The 16,511-nt window shown below is 39.5% G+C and overlaps 1 pseudogene; it reads right to left on the minus strand.

The window, feature by feature from the left end:
• The window catches only part of LOC117884984, a 195,000-nt pseudogene that overhangs the window by 161,796 nt on the left and 16,693 nt on the right, over positions 1-16,511 (minus strand).

Here is a 16,511-nt window from a genome sequence, read left to right on the forward strand (position 1 = left end):
AGGTTTAATATTTATTGTAATGCTGGCTAAATGAAACAAACATAGCAAATAGACACCATTTATTTCATTGTTAAGATGTACACAAGAGATTCAGTCTCCGGCACTTATTATTTAAATAATATGTCCCTTGTAACCAGACTGAAACCATGTCTTTGTAGCTTGCAGTCCTGAGTAATGAAATGTGCATGTGACATGAAGAACCTGCAAGGATTTCAAGAATGGAGCAATTACAGAAATATTGTATCCTTCTTTGGCTTCAGTCACTCACCTGATCCTGGAAGAGAGCTCCACTGAAAGCCTGGATGCTTGCAAATGCAAAATGTATTTCATAGAGTTCACAAGGAGAGTCTGGGGAGTATTCTGGTATCAGAAGGCAATCCAATAAAAAGCATAAAGTCTACAATAAAGAAAACAGGTCAGAGGCTTTGTTAAAGTCCACAGATTTTTTGAAATTATTATTAATTTAAATTAAATCATAAATAATAAATTTCTAGTTCTCTCGCTCCTTTTATTGAGACATCAAAGATGTCTTTACAAATATTAAACATTTACATCACCATGAGGTAATTGTAACTACTTTATAGATCGATAAACAGAAGCACCTCAGAGGCAAAGAGTTGTGAATATAACTCAGGAATCCTGACACCTAGTCCTTGCACTAACCAGCAGACCACTCTTCCCCCAATAGCTGTTTCAAAAATATAATACGGAAATGCTAATGATTAGGGCCTATGCCACAGCTCATTGAAGTCAATAGAAGACATCCACTGTCTTTGGATCAGGACCTATATGAATAAACTTTTAGTATTTTATTACAAAATTAAAAATAAAATTAGGATTAATAGTTTCCGTTCAAAGAAAAATACAAACACTTAACATTAAATGAGTGTAAGGGATTTACATGTCAGGGACGCCTGAATCAAAAACCTGGATCCAAACACAACGTAACTTTGCAGTGTTCAAAAGCCTGGACCAGATCTGAATTTTGCAGCTTGAGCCCAGCACTAGTATGTTATTCATAAAGATTTGTTTTTACTTCTTTCCATTCTTTTTCACAACTGAGCCATTTGATCCAGAGAGTATTTAAAAAAAAAAAAAATCTCACTGACTTGCTCTGAAACTCACTACAGAGTGTAACACCTGCGCTTTCATATAAAAATGTCCAAGAAATCTTTTTTTTTTTTTAATTTATTGAGGTTTTGGTCTAATTATCCATACGTCCCAGAAGCCCTCTCTATAGCAATTCCCATTGTTTGCCATGATCATTACTGATCGGGGTAAAACTGACCAACTGCAGGCTTCCTTGCTTCTGAACTGTGCCAGCAAGCCACTTACGACTCCAGCAGATTTTTTTTAGTTCAATGAGAATTTAATAATCTGGTTTTTTTTCTTTGAGAATTTCCCTCCCAAAAAAGGGTCATTGCTCAACATGAGGAACAAATTGCTGCCCTCACAAGAGATGGCAGAAAGTGAACTGTGCTTCTCAGAAGCAGAGAATCATCTGACAAACGGCAGCACCAGATCACAAAAATCACTGGGTTTTTTCCTTCCCATTAAAATGCAGTACACTTGCATACTGTAATGAGTTCTCATGGATTCTAGAGCAGAACAATGGACTTTAATTTGAAAAAGGAATGCTGTAGTTTGTTATAAATGTTCAGAGTCTCCCAAGCATTCCAGCATTTGTACAGATAGATATTTGACACACAGGACATCATTTCTTTAAGTGGTGTGATCTTAGTGCCAAATCCTGCCCTGTGATGTGGGGATGTGTTAGGCAAGCAGTAAATGCCGGCTCAGAGCACCACAGCCCTAAGGGGACATGGTCTGTCAGCTAGGGTGCAATTAGGCTTCCTAACCAGCTAGCCATCATGGCTGCTGGCAGCAGTATGGGGAGGGCACACTGCTCCTTTCCAAAAGAACAACATTCACCGGCCTATTCCACGAGCCCTCCTGTAGTATCCTGCCCTGCATTGACAGGATAGCTCCAGAAACATGGCCAGAGCCACTCCCTCCTCTGCTCCCATTTGCTAAGGGCAGGGTTGGATCCTAAATATAGATTTAGGGCTGTTTTCTAACTACTCTCACGTGATTCAAAAAAGCAACGTTCATATTATGTTCTGCAAATGAGATGAGGTTAAGAAACAAGCATTTTAGCAAAATACTCTGGAGAACCTGGACAGGCTGACACAATAATATTTTATGTCGGGGGTGTCTATTATTCTGTAATAGTACTGAACAAATGGTATTAAAATTTCTAATTAAGAAACTGATGGCTGAAGAGAAACAATTATATTTCACAGAGAGAAAACAACTGAACATGAATGACACTAACCTGCACGCCTTGCTCTGAAGCAACACTAGGTGACGGAAAACAGGGAAACTCTCTTCTTAAAGAATTCACAACCTAAGCATGGCAGGTGATGACAGTTGAACATTAGAGGGATATGGGATGGAAAGACATAGAAATCATAGAAATGCAGGGCTGGAAGAGACCTTGAGAAGTCATCAAGTCCAGCCCACAGAGCTGAGGACTGTCCCTGACAGATGTTTGTACATCCCATTCTCAAAAACCTCCAGTCATGGGGATTCCACATGAGCTACGGTAATATGATTGCATGGCAGCTTGTGTTAATCACACTTTGTGTAAGTTTTACTGTTTTTTTTCTAGGTAAGTAATGTGTGAAGGTCAGCCTGTGCTAAAAAAGCATCTCACAGGTGAGTGGTGGTGGTGAAGTGATGGTGGTAGTAAAATTCTACCATCACACTGACAGAAAGGCTTTTCTCTTCAACTACCTACTTCTGCTCTACCCTTTTTGGCTAAATCCAGCAAACTGAGCCATGTGATGCTGTTTATAATGTGGATTGATGTTTGGTAATTGGGTTGAAAACATCAAAGTATTTCATTTAGGATTGATCTCATAAATCCCAAATCCAAAAATAGGGGCTGGGTAAAATTTTCATCTTATTTCTTAAGTCTTATTTCTTAAGTCTTCTTTGGGCTCAGAACAAACACCACTTCTTCACTATTACTGAGAGGAAATGGCAGTAAAAGGTAGAGCTTTAAATTAGAGAAGCTTATATTGAATGAGTATGTTATAGGAATATGTATTTATACAAACTCAGCACAGGTATTGAGGGAGTCATAATTCAGTTTTGGTGCTTAAGTGTCATTGGCTATTTGGGCAATATTCATGTCCCTGAACATTCATTGGATCAGAGTGCAAAAACGGGCAAATCTGAATTATATGAATATTAGAGAGACAGCCCTGCTGTCCAAAAGTAGATCTGGTTAATACTGAGTGATAGGAGAGACCAATCAAAGGCAGGTGGAAAGCCCAAAGAGAGAGAATGTACTAATACAAATGGATAGGACTAACAAGAGACTGCCCTAGAAACTCAATAAGAGATGGAGAAGATGGGACATACTTTAACTTACCGTTGACTGCAGTTTCACTCGGTAGTGGTTTGCACATTGTGTGTGCGTGTGTGTGTGTGTGCGTGCGCATGTGCAAAATTACATACTTTGGTATGTAATTAAAACAACATGAAACCTTGTTATCTAACTATTTTAGGTAGAACAGCTATTGTTCTTTAGTACTCAGACTATCTGCCAATGCAAGAAGACTACTTATCTGGACATTAGTCCGGGTATCCTTAGATGGCATGCAGGAGGATTGCCCGTGTACTTGCCAGCCTCTGCACGGGAGTTGGGTTGCTGGTGGGGGATAAATAAGGTTTATTTACACAAGAAAAAAATCGCGGCATTAAATAAATGATCACTGAGCTCCAGAGTGTTGGTGAAAGGAAGAAGGAACAGTGACTTCACTGAAGGGGGCTTTTAGGCAGGGGCATGTTAGTGTTCTACACATGTCACACTGCCTGCACGCATAACTGTTTGCTATATCCCAGGCTCAGCTTAAATGTAGCCCATGGAAATTGACCTTTTCCACATGCCAGGGGCAGTGCCTATCATTACTGACAGCATCACACTCCTCTATTGCTCTCTAAAACATTATAAAATCCATTAAAATAACGTCAAAGATCATATCACAGAACTTGCAAATCCAGACTAAATACAAAGAAGAATGAAATGAAAATCAGGCCTTCACATACGCAGACAAATATCAGGAGTATTGCACATCCCTAAAACAAATGATACACATTCTAAAATCCTTGGGTAGATAATAGAAAGTCATAATGCAGATGCCCAACAAAGGAGGAGAAGGTTGCAAATATATGTACCCTGGCAGTCAGCCAAAACCAGCAATTTCTGTGGATTCACACATGGAACATACCTGACTGCATATATGCTGTAGACAGTGCCCCAGTCAACAGCATGACTGCAGACAGGCATATGCCATATGTTCCACGGCACTGTACACTTAGTTTCTTGGAAGCAACATTTTCTGTTTCCCATAAGATATTTTATTACCATTATATTTAACTGCACCTGCTGTGTTAGTGATCAGTCTTTGTGCCTTGACACTTTTAACTGGAGAGGGTGGGGACTAGTGGGGATTGTGGCAGTCCATGGTAAAGTGAGCTGAAAGAGGCCATGCACTGGTATCAGCTCTCAGAGTCACTGTGCCTGAAGCAGAAAGAATGTCTCAAGCATTGGGAGAATAAACACACCAGCAACAGACTTTGGTAAGGCACATATTGCAGTCCCTCCAGCGCCAGCCCAGCACCAACAACTGGTGCAGGTGAAGAATGGTGCCATCTTCTTTTTGATGCAAGAAATAGCTACAAAATGCTGTGCATGAAACCATTGCTTCATCGCAATGAGGTTCTACCCCACCAAGTGTGAAATACTCAAATGTTCTTTTAAAAATCAGAACTGATGAAAAACATCAGAGTGAAGATTCTGTTGTTGTTGTTGTTACCTGAACCATGCTGCTTTGGTGTGGAATTGGGGTGATAGTCTGGTGCAACTTAAAAACTTTCTCCAAACAATAAGGAACATACGTGACAAACACGATGGTCAGATTTGTTCTTTCAGACTCTGCCTTGCCAGTCTCAATCCAACTAGTTACATATCTACAGAAATAAAACATTTTTAAAATTGCCAGGAGCAATGAAATGAATAAAAATAATGTTAGCTATCAAGAATTTACACTGATAGCATGAATAGCTTCTATTGCTGGAAACCCTGCTCTCACATCCTAGGGCAGAACTTGGCCAAGAGGGATTTACTTATTCTCTTCTGGTTTAACATGTTCAACTTCGTATATTGTTAGTGAGTTATGTCCGGAAACCACAAAGTGTGATACACTCTTAACTCTCATTGACTTCCCAATGGGATTTGACAGTGCTCAGCACTGGGCATGCAATTTGCTACACTGCCTCACTTTGTTGCTAGTTCTTTTATATCAGCATTTCCTACTCAATAGTCCAGATGGTTTTTGCTTGAGCGATTACCCCTCCCACACAACTGCTGGTGAACACCTGGAGGGCTGTAACCTAGTTGAGAACCACTATCTCGACCATTGCAGACAATCTGTAGGGATTTTAATCTGAGCACTGCTCTGGTAGTTGCAGTATTAGTTACGTAGTCCTGCTGAATTAGCAGCTTTCCTGCCACATCAGTGAACTGGATTGTTCAGAATTAAATCCTCAAATAAGACATTAACACAGTTTTAAAAGTCTATTACCATTCAGATGACTTTGAAACCTGCCAACAGCAACCAGTTCACTACAAACCAAAGCAAAGGTACCAGCAGGATACAATACAATTTTCACATTTTATCAGCTGTGAAAACTGGTTTCAAATTCAAATAAAAATGGAGCTACCTGTGGCTCACTTTCAACCAGCTGTAAAGCTGGCAGACAACGTCATCAACCAGCAACAATTGTGTGACTTAATACATCTTTTCTGTTGTCTTTGCTATCAACGTATAGCTTTGAGTTGAGCAATATTTGTGACTGCACATTTGCATTACAGATAAAATGTGCTCTCGTTTTATTTACTTGCAGAAAACCTAAGTAGGACAAATCCAGACCTGGTATAAGAAGGTGCAAGTCAATGGAATTGCATTCCCAGGCTCCAGTGATAAGCTTGGCTCAACATTCTTATTTCATTTTAACTTACTAACAGAAAACCAGTTCTAATATTAGCTTACAGTAGAAATCACATGGTGACATAAATAATTCTTTTCTTGTTGACTCCATGAGGAGTCCTCTGGCTGTGAACTATGCCCAGCTGTGGTAAATAATCCTAATAAATATCAGAGAACATTGTAAATAATAATATGTGGCTACAGTGAATTTTTAACCAAAGTCAGTATGGGTGTGAATATTCAAGTCAGCGTGAAAAAATGTAACCATGCATCTCCTATTAAAGTGTCTGTGTGTATAATTCATGGACAGTGAATCCAAAAGTGTTTTACACAATTAAACGATACAGAATACCAAAAGAGTCATGTATAAATTAGAGAATATACTCGCAAAATATCCTATCCTGGTGAATTCAAGCCTATGCCATGTACAGAATATATACAGATATGTATACATGTTGGAGTATATCTGGGGCTGAATGCATTCCTGTATTCACATGGTACACAATATTGTAATAATCTTTGTACAAAATATGCCTTGTGAGGTATTATTGAAAATTAATAACTCACCAGTCAATAATATCACGATGAAATGTGTGTTGCAACATTGCATATAAAGTTATAAATATAAGATGAAATTAGGTCTGAAATATGTTTACCAAACAAGTCTGGATAAACCAGTTTCTCAAAGACAAAGGACAAGCCAGCTGTCATCAAAGGTGATGGGCAATCACCAATGAAGCAGCCATTCTTTTGGCAAGGAAGGAGGGCAGGAACAAACAGATCTGCACCTTAGCAAACACAAGCATGAAAGCTCTTTCACCATGAGACTGCATGACTCCAAACTCACAACGGGAATCTAGGGGTATTCCTCAGGAAAATGCATTTCAAAGGGTGACTGAACTTCAAAAGCGATGGGAAAAACAAGTTCTCTCCCCCTATCCATCTCTCGGTCTTTTTCACCAAAGAAAACAAAAGAAACAGCCGTTGGACTTTGGGAGCAGATCTTGGCCTCAGAATTTGGTCAGCAATGTTACTGGAAACATGTAGAAAGGGACTTCACCTTAAACCAAGTCTAGTTTGTTAAGTTTTAGTACTAGTGTTTTATCTTTATTTCTCTTGTAACCATTTCTGACTTTAATGCTTTATACTAGTACATACTCAAAACCTATTTTCTTGTAGTTAAATAAACTTGTTTTATTCTTTAATCAAAACTAATCTGTTGCTGTGAACTGTGGGGGTAACAGACTGTTTTATATTGATTCCCTTAGAGGGGCAATGGCCCTAAAATATCTGAAGTGACCAGGAAAGGAATGGACAGTGAAGAACACGTTGCGGGGGGAGGGGGATTTGAGACTTGGAGTGTGTTGGGGTCACCTTGCAAAGAGCAATCATGGCTGCTAGAAGCCAGTGTGTGGCTGGTGTTTGCTGCTGGGTTGCTGGGGTTAGAGTTGCTGGACCAGGGCTGTGGCTATACACAGACACTCTGGGTGTGACCTGCATGCTGGCAGGGTGTTTGTGAGCAGCCCAGGTGGGAGCCACAGCAGCAAAACATTGTGAGGCACCCTGGATTGCAGGGCAAGGGTGACACAGGCCCTCACTGGTCCGGATTGCACCCCGGAATGTCATAACACCCACCCACACACACAGGCCCAAATTGTGGCATTTAGCTATTAACCCCAATACGGGAAGGTGGGAGCCACATTGACCAGTGCAAAGTTTGGGGAGGGATCATGTTATAGCACCTTCTCCTTCCTGTATCAGCTTGAAGAGTGGGGTTGAAGAAGCAATCAAATGGATGGAGAAGATGGTTCTTCTCACCACCCATGCACCAGAAGCAGTATGGGAGATTTTGTGCATCTCTTTGAGGCATGATCTTGTCAGTACTCTTCGTGATGCACTGCAGCTACACACAATCTAGCCCTTTTGAATCAGAGCATATGGGACCAGATTCTGATCTCAGTTATACTGCTGTAAATCCAGAGTAATTTCACTGGGGTAAATCTGGAAGTAATTTCACTGAAGATTATGTGGATTTGGGCCTTCTGCCTTTAATCTGTGCGTGGTTTTAAATTTGCAGATATATATCAGTCAATAATTAAACAATCCTTTGCTAAAAGACTAATCAGTAGCTATTATTAATCTGATAACCATACTCACAGACTCCAACCCAGGTCCTGTTTGTTCACACAGAAGATGCCAGCTCTGGAGACTGTAGCTGGAGTCGCTGCCTGAAGATGGTTGATAGCAAACATTTAGTTGCTTTGATATTGTTAATGACGTACATTCATTACTTGCTAGAGTTAAAATCTAAACAGAAAATCACTTTCAGAATTCACTGTCACAATTCCATGATGTTTTAAAATGAATGTAGTATTTGCATACATAAAAGTCTCATGTAGCACACTTCTTTGCTATATCAACTACAACTGATACAAGAATATGATGTTACTTGTGAAACACTGAAGTGATTTGATAGAGACAAGGTAGATGAGGTAATTTTTTTTTTATTGGATCAAGTTCTGCTGGTGTATGCTATGAGCTTTCAAGCTCCCCAGAGCTTTCCTTCAGGTCTCGGGAAGGAAGCAAAGTGTCTGAGCTAAATACAAGCTGGGACAGATTGTTAAGCAAAAAAGGTAACACACGTTGGAGGCAGTTGCTTGAAATGAAGTGAGCAAAGGTGAGCAAATAAAGGGTTTGAAGAGGGCAATGAAGTGCAGCAGGCAGTGTGGTTTGTTACAAATTGTTGTAATGAGCCATAAAACCAGTGTCCCTGTTAAGTTAATGGTTTTTAGTGTCTAGCAGAGTTATGAATTTAAGTTCCCAGGCTCATCTTCGGAAGATGTTGTGCAGGCTTCCCTTGAGGAAAAGTATTGAAAGATCAGATAAAGAATGATCACTTTGTGAAAAATGCTTGCCCACAAGTGATATGGTGTTTTTGTCTTATTATTCATTGGAGAGTATAGAGATTGTCTGGTTTCAGCCGCATAGTTGTTAGCGAGGCATTTACTGCACTGGATGAGGTACACCACATGTTGTGATAAGCATGTGTAGGACCCATGAATCCTGAAAGGCATGTTGTGGGGGGTATTGATCACTATAGTAGTGGAAATGGCTGCAGGTTTTGCATCTGTTGTTCTGGTGCCACTTTGAGCTCTGGGTAGCTCAGAGGCTTGTATCTTCCACCTACAGAAGTTGGTCCTATAGAAGGTATTACCTCACCTACCTGGTCTCTTTCATATCCTGGTACAAACACGTCTACATCACCACAAACAACTGTCAGTTTAACAGTTTTACAGGTAGACCTTTTCACCATAGCTATTCTATACTACAAACATTGAAAGAACCACACATGTCTTAATGACTTTTCAGTTCTTTCTCGTATCATGGGTCCATGGGAACTGTAACTAGTGGAAGCCATTTTCCACTCTTACCAACCCTGATTTTTTTCCCGTTCCCCCTAACTTGCATAACAAAGCTCTTTGGTCTAACATTTTCTCTGCCAGTCCCAGGCTAGAGAAAAATCCCTTTTTCTCTTAAATTTGAGGATAATCAAACGAGCTATTTTTCATTGTTAATCTTAGAACCATTTTCAAAAAATGAAAAAAACACCATTTTGAACTACATTTTGTCTTCTAATAACCAAAATTACTTAGGTTAAAGACTTCTAACTTGTTTTATACATTGATCTTCAAAAAACAAAAACAAAAAACTAGTAAATATCCCCACGGTAGTAGTGTAATCCTTATGGAGTCTTCAATTTTAAACTTCTTTTTCCAGGAATATTATGAATCAACATTTGAGGTTTTGCACATCTTGCAAACTCCATGCTTTTCATTATAGGGCCAAATCCTTTTTGCGCTCATCATATGAGTCATCCTACATTTATAGAAATTACAAAGTCTGCATATGATGCTTTAGAGGCTACAAGGACATCCTAACTCATTTTAGGTTTACTGGCTTATCCTGTGGACCTTGTAAATTCTGAGTTTATCATTAAAGATCTGCAGACATTCTTTATGCAAGGTCCACAGGGTCATCCTTAAACTTAAGCATGTGAGTTAATCTTTGCAGGATTGGGTTCTACACTACAGATTTGAATAAACAGTGACTATTCACTAGCTGCTAAATAACTAATTACAATGGTGTTACAAATTATTTGATAATTGAAGCTTTTGGAAGTCTGTTGTAAGACTGAAATATCAAAAGTAATCAAAATTGATGCAATATTATCATTCACTGTAACAATAATGCAGTTGGGGATTTTCATCAGCCTTTAAATAGAAAACAAAAATGCTCCCAAAACATTGAAGACAACTTAGCTGGTTGGGAGAATAATCACCACCCAGAAAATCAGGACAACATATTCTGAATTAACCGCAAATTAAACTCACTGAATTATATAGCATTAGATGATGGCTAATTACACTTCAGCTAGTACACTTAACAAAATGAGACATTCCGTAATGGCCAGATGATGGCTGAGGACAGTCAAAATACCACTCCTTGAGCGTCTAGTGTATGTGAACAACAGGAAAGTCTAGTGCAAGTAGAGATCTTGGGAGGGGAAGAGCTATGCTCCTCACCTTTCCTTCTGCACCAGCTCGCAGGCAGATGCCAGTCCAAGGAAATTCAGATGGCACCATAGTAACAGGTGAAGTAGTGGTTGCTGTTGTGTACTCTCCCATAGTGGAAAAAAGAGTAAAAAGTTTCCCAAGGGAAATGCTGGAAACCCCAACACTTGAGACTTTTAAAATTAGAAAGGACAAAGAACTAGGAGTATAAGGGAGGGAGCAATCCTACATTGGCAGACAGAGGGACTAGATGATCTTTTATGAGTCTGTTCCATTTTTAACTTCTATGATCACATTCGTCTTCAGGCACAATTCCTCCAAGAGCTCCTTGGGGGCGGTGCATCTCTACACATCTCCTACTGCGAGCTCTGGTTTAAAAGTCACAATGGAACTCTTAGAATCTAACAACAAGAGCTATTCTAGGCGCTGGTTAGGAAAATGTGATTTAAAGGAAGTTTCTACTATTGTGCGAAATTAGGGCAAAAATCTCCTTTCAGATCCGCACAAAGTATCTCAATTCCAACAGTTTGCTCTCCTGCTGCTGTATCCATCATAAAGAAAGACTGCCTCTGTAGTGAACAAAAGGTGATATTTTAATCAATTAAGATTATACAAAAAATACTGAACAATTCAGCTTTCAGCCCCACCCACTTCCCAGGTTGAACCACGACCTTTACACTTTTACTCTACATTTCACTTCTGTTAAAGTGACAGACACCTCTCAGAAAACACCAAACATGCATCTAGAGAGAGCAGAATACCCAGTTGGAGATTGACCGTGAATTTGGCTTTTACAGTCTACTTATGTAGACTACTTTTGTACTACATAAGTTTTGTACTTTTGTACTACTTTTGCACATCGTAATAAAAAAATATATATTTGCACATATATACACACACACAGATTAATTTCTTCCCAGTAAGTGAATTAAATACATACGTGAATTCTTGTATGAGACCAGTTTCATTGTATAGTCTGTAACATTGATTTAAAGGAAAGGTGTTCTGAAAGACTATGATACATATGTTTCCATCCCGTAGATCAGGATTATTAGTAATTTGATACACACAAACCTGTCTGTCATCCATGATTCAATCCACATAGGGTCAATATCTCATCTAGCACAGTCCATTTGGGGGCATCGGGGGCTATGACAGAAAGTTCCCTCACAGTGGATGAAAACAAGCCTTCCAGTTATTGAAGAAAGAAATTAAGTTCCCATTTACCATAACCATGCAATCAATGTAAATCTTAAATTTGGCTAATTTCATTTGAGTATATTCTTGGCAATACCATCTTCCCATTCCCTTGTTGATGGATAAAGAAACCCAAGAAGTTCATCTGTGGTGACAGCTTTAGGGTTGATATCATTCCAGAATGGGTTCAGCTTCATGTTAGAATAGGTGTTTTGCAACGTCTTTAATATCTAAAAGACAGAACGCAGCCACACGGAAGTTACATTTTTCTTCTCTCTGACTTGGGAGTAACCTCAGCAACTACAGAGCTTGAACGGGACAGTAGCCACCAAAGATGGATATTGTAAGACTGAACCCATATCCAACACATGAAACAAATTTTAATCATTTTTTCTCTTTTACTAGCATTTGTTTAAGAGGGTTCGGCTGAGTAAACAAAAAGAACAAGAACCTAAGAGAAACCCTTATTGACTTGGATCATCAGCCCTCAAGCAGGTGACTGGGAATGAGGACTCCTGGGCTTTATTCCCATCTCTGCCATGAACAACTTGTGTGGCCTTGAATAACTCATTTGAGCTCTGTGCCTCAGTTTACCCACCTGTAAATTTGAGAAAATAATTCTTTCTGACCTCTTAAGGATGTTTTGAGGCTTAATTTTCCCCTCAAATTATTTAATGTAGGACTGAGATATTTGAAGGAAGTGTCTTCTCCTCCGATTCCTGCCATGTCTCTCCAATGCTGCTAATGTCATCCAGGTCCTAGGTGTCATCTGGATTGGGCCAGGAAAAAGCTGTTCACAGTTCAGAGATCCCATTTATGGGCCTCCTCCTCTGCAAACGTACTACAGAATGTATAAAGAACAATGAGATGTACCATAAACCAGACACGTAGGCATTATCTGTAGATGTCATCATGGGCTTGGTCTAAGTTAGGTTAGTTCATCATTGATGATTTTGTCCACCCTTTTCTTTCCTTTTTCTTTTCTTTTTTTTTTTTTTTTGGCATTGAAGTGGTCCTGCCTGGCTCACTGGATGCAGCTTTAATTTTAATTGTTGGTTTTGACTATATTAAAAAAAAGTAAATCAAATATTTGTAAAGCATTTTCAAACCCTTGGGTGAAAGATGATATAAAAGTGCAAACTATGGTTATCATAAACCTCACACACAGCAAATGGGTATTTCAGTGAAAAAGAAAGTGCTTCTGTTTGGCTGCAGAAAATCCTAAGAAGCAACAATGGCAATATATGAGACGGAACATACAGTGATATAACACAGCAAAAGTGAAAGGACAGGAAAGCAAAATAAAAAAAAACCACACCCTGAAGATCCAATCAAAAATCAATTATAAAATGAGACATTTCAATACCAGAACATTAGAGATCACTAACATATCCACAAAAGACTCAGCATTTGCGTAATACACCAATTTCATTCACGTTAACAGGAGTGTGAACTAAAGCATGGTTCATAGAATCTGTTGTATTCTGGCCTCATGCTGTTAATGCATCCTAATGAACTTGCTACACACAACGTCTTACCAAAATATTTCCTTTAAAAGCATTCAATTAGCAGGCAGAACAGATGTTTTAGGGAGGTACTTCAATGTGTAGTTTACCTGATTTTAACCTGGTCTACCATTCCCAACTACAAAGCCGGAGGGTCTCACAGCTAGCAGCTCTTCTAATTGTGTGACCTAAAAATGAACAGTGACAATGAGCAATACACTTGATACACTGGCTGATGAAGTTTACTGGCATCACTAGATAATTAGGGGACTGTAACAAACAAACTAATATTCAGGATTTTATTTTCCTCTCCATTCACAAAATTATTCCTGAATGTGTTCTTCAGTGGGGGTAGGATAAAGCGTGGGACAAGACACACGAATTTTCTTGCCCAACAGTTAACTTAGTGAACCACCCTAGAGACGTAATCATCCAGAAGAGGTGAACATTGTCAAATTATGGAAAACTTCAGATGTGTTTAACTGTGCCAGGGTTAGCCATTCCTAACTCAGAATCAGTACACAACATACATGCAATCGCTCACAGTAATAATTGTATAGCCTTTATTATACTCTTTCTCTGCACTTTCTAACATCATTCTTGACTGACAGCAGTAACTATCAAAAAGGAATTCAGGTATGTGATAAATTCAAGGAATGAAAGACATAGGAATGAAGCTTCCTATGGCTTTGAGGTAAGACACATCACAACTGCATTTACAGCAAAGTCCTGGGGTCTCAAAATACAGTGGAACACATTTATAGTTAACTTATGTGTAGTAAATCTCCACTTAGACCATAGTAAAGTAGAATGAAAGGTCCAAATTGTTTCAATACTTTCCTGAATATATTTGATTTTCAAAGTTGAGTTTAGAATCACTGTTGACTCTATAGTTAATAACTTAATTCAAGCTGTTACTTGATCTGGATGCCCCTTCTCCTCTTTTTTAAGATGAGCTTTCCTCATTTGGGTATCTAATTGTATTTTAGGAGGGTGGTATTTTATTATGTTGATTTTTTTTCTGTTGAACACTTTGGTGAGGAAAGGAAGCTATGCAAGCAAAATATCACCATATTGTTATTACAATGTGCAGAATGTAGTTCTAGTTATAGCAAACCACTAAAATTACAGTGGTGCTGTTCTGTTTAACACAAGGTTTCTATCAGAGTACATAGAGAAGGAAAGCCATCTTGGTGACTATTTTTGGAAGTTCTATTTGAATATGTCCAGGAAAATTAGGCACATTTTTCTGAAACTAATATAATAGATTTTGCACAATTGTAAGTTAGAAACAGAACTTTGTCATTTCCATAGCGTACCTCAGCTCCCTGTTCATCTACCACAAAGCTCACTCAGCCTCATAAAGCAAACTACAGTCACTCTCATGGACACTAGTCTCATAGTCCACGAAGATTTCTCTGCTTCATTAAGCATATCCAACCTAGAGGAGCATGCTCTGCTGCTGTTACAACTTTGTCAAGCGCTACTAGAATACTCTCCATCCATAAACCTCCTCCCACATTATGTCACACTAATAGTGCTGGCTGCCAACCTGAGAAAACTAATCGTAGTGACAACACACCACTGGGTTCCACTTTCCGTTCCTTCTTTTCTCTACTACTACATAGAGTTTACTATTCTGGAGACTGATAGAGCTGACAGGAATTATGCTATCAGGACAAGACTTCAAACATTCTCTCTAACAAATGTCAGCAATGAAAAAAATCTACATACACACACAGTGAGATTCACTGCCATAGTCACCCACCTGTCTCTTCCCCCAAGCCCAGTCTCTCTCTTTGCTCCTTACCATCACCCACCATCCTCACAACAACAAAACTCCCTCTCCTCCCCATCACTTGGCAGAGTCTTATTTTTGTAGGTCTTCATGTGGCTACTTGAGGCAGAGGCAAGAGCTCTTGCTAACTAAATGGGTGTGAGGAAGGAGAGAATGTTCTTGTCTTCCTCTCACAGGCAGAAGAAGTTTCTTCTTCCCCCTCTTCCCACCTCCTCCAATTAACCATATGGGAAATGGGGCTCTTCCTGGTGGGCTCAGGCATGGGCTTTTCAGCGGGTGGGCATGTTGTTCCAGATATGTTCACCTCTACCCTGATATAACGCTGTCCTCGGGAGCCAAAAAATCTTACCGCATTACCGCATTATAGGTGAAACCGCGTTATATCGAGCTTGCTTTGATCCACTGGAAGGCGCAGCCCCCCCCCAGGAGTGCTGCTTTAATTTGTGTTATATTGGGTCATGTTATATAGGGGTAGAGGTGTACTGCTTTTGTGTCTCTCCCCACCAGGTCATACCAGGGATAGGGACCAGGGAAGCGAGAAACAGGAATTAAGCTTCTATTACTCCTGATCCTGTTTCTACAGCCAAAAAACGCTGAGCAACAGCATATAACAGATGCTCACATATAGTGGGTAGCCTTGGGACCCCTGCTAAGACCAGGCCAAGCATAACTTCCATACTTGTTTCCAGAATGTTCATCTGCATTTGTACCAGAACAAAGATTCCCTCTGAAATCATACTGTGAGAACATAGAAACTGCCATACCAGAAACTGATTAACGGTCCACAGACACCTCTTACTGCAGATGCACTTCAAAGTTGTCTGTTCCTCAACCGAATGAAAATCCATTAAACACAAGATGGGTTATTCACCATAACACCATTTAAATCACTCAGAAAACCCTTTTAAGTTAGAAATTACTCCTACATTTCCAGAACAGCCCAATACAGGTTTAAGAGTGATCTCTGAAAACATATAGCTGATGTACATTACAGGGAGGAGATCAACCCCAATAGCGCTTTCATGTGTCAGAAATCAGAGAAAAGGTTTGAGAGACAATGGAGGGACATGAAGTTCAGAAAGAGGAAAGGAAAGCAGTCAAAGGGGCAAAATGTGTCAAAATCATAATTAGTCCCTAGTCACACTATACATTATTTAGATCTTTATTCCCTCACCACCTGGCAGTGTGGTGCTGGGTCATGAGAAACCAGGACAATTCCAAGCTTTGCATGCCCCTATTCTTGATTTCAGTCTAGTTTTTAAAAACTGTATTACAAATGGATGATCAGTTGGTTTAGCCACTCTCAGTAGCGCTGGCTGCTGTTCTGCTCTCACTCCCAGCATTAGCTGCCCTCCATCAGCACCTCTGACACTTCTCCCTT

The sequence above is a fragment of the Trachemys scripta genome, chromosome 11, assembly GCF_013100865.1.
Source record: "Trachemys scripta elegans isolate TJP31775 chromosome 11, CAS_Tse_1.0, whole genome shotgun sequence".
NCBI classification, from domain to species: Eukaryota; Metazoa; Chordata; order Testudines; family Emydidae; genus Trachemys; species Trachemys scripta.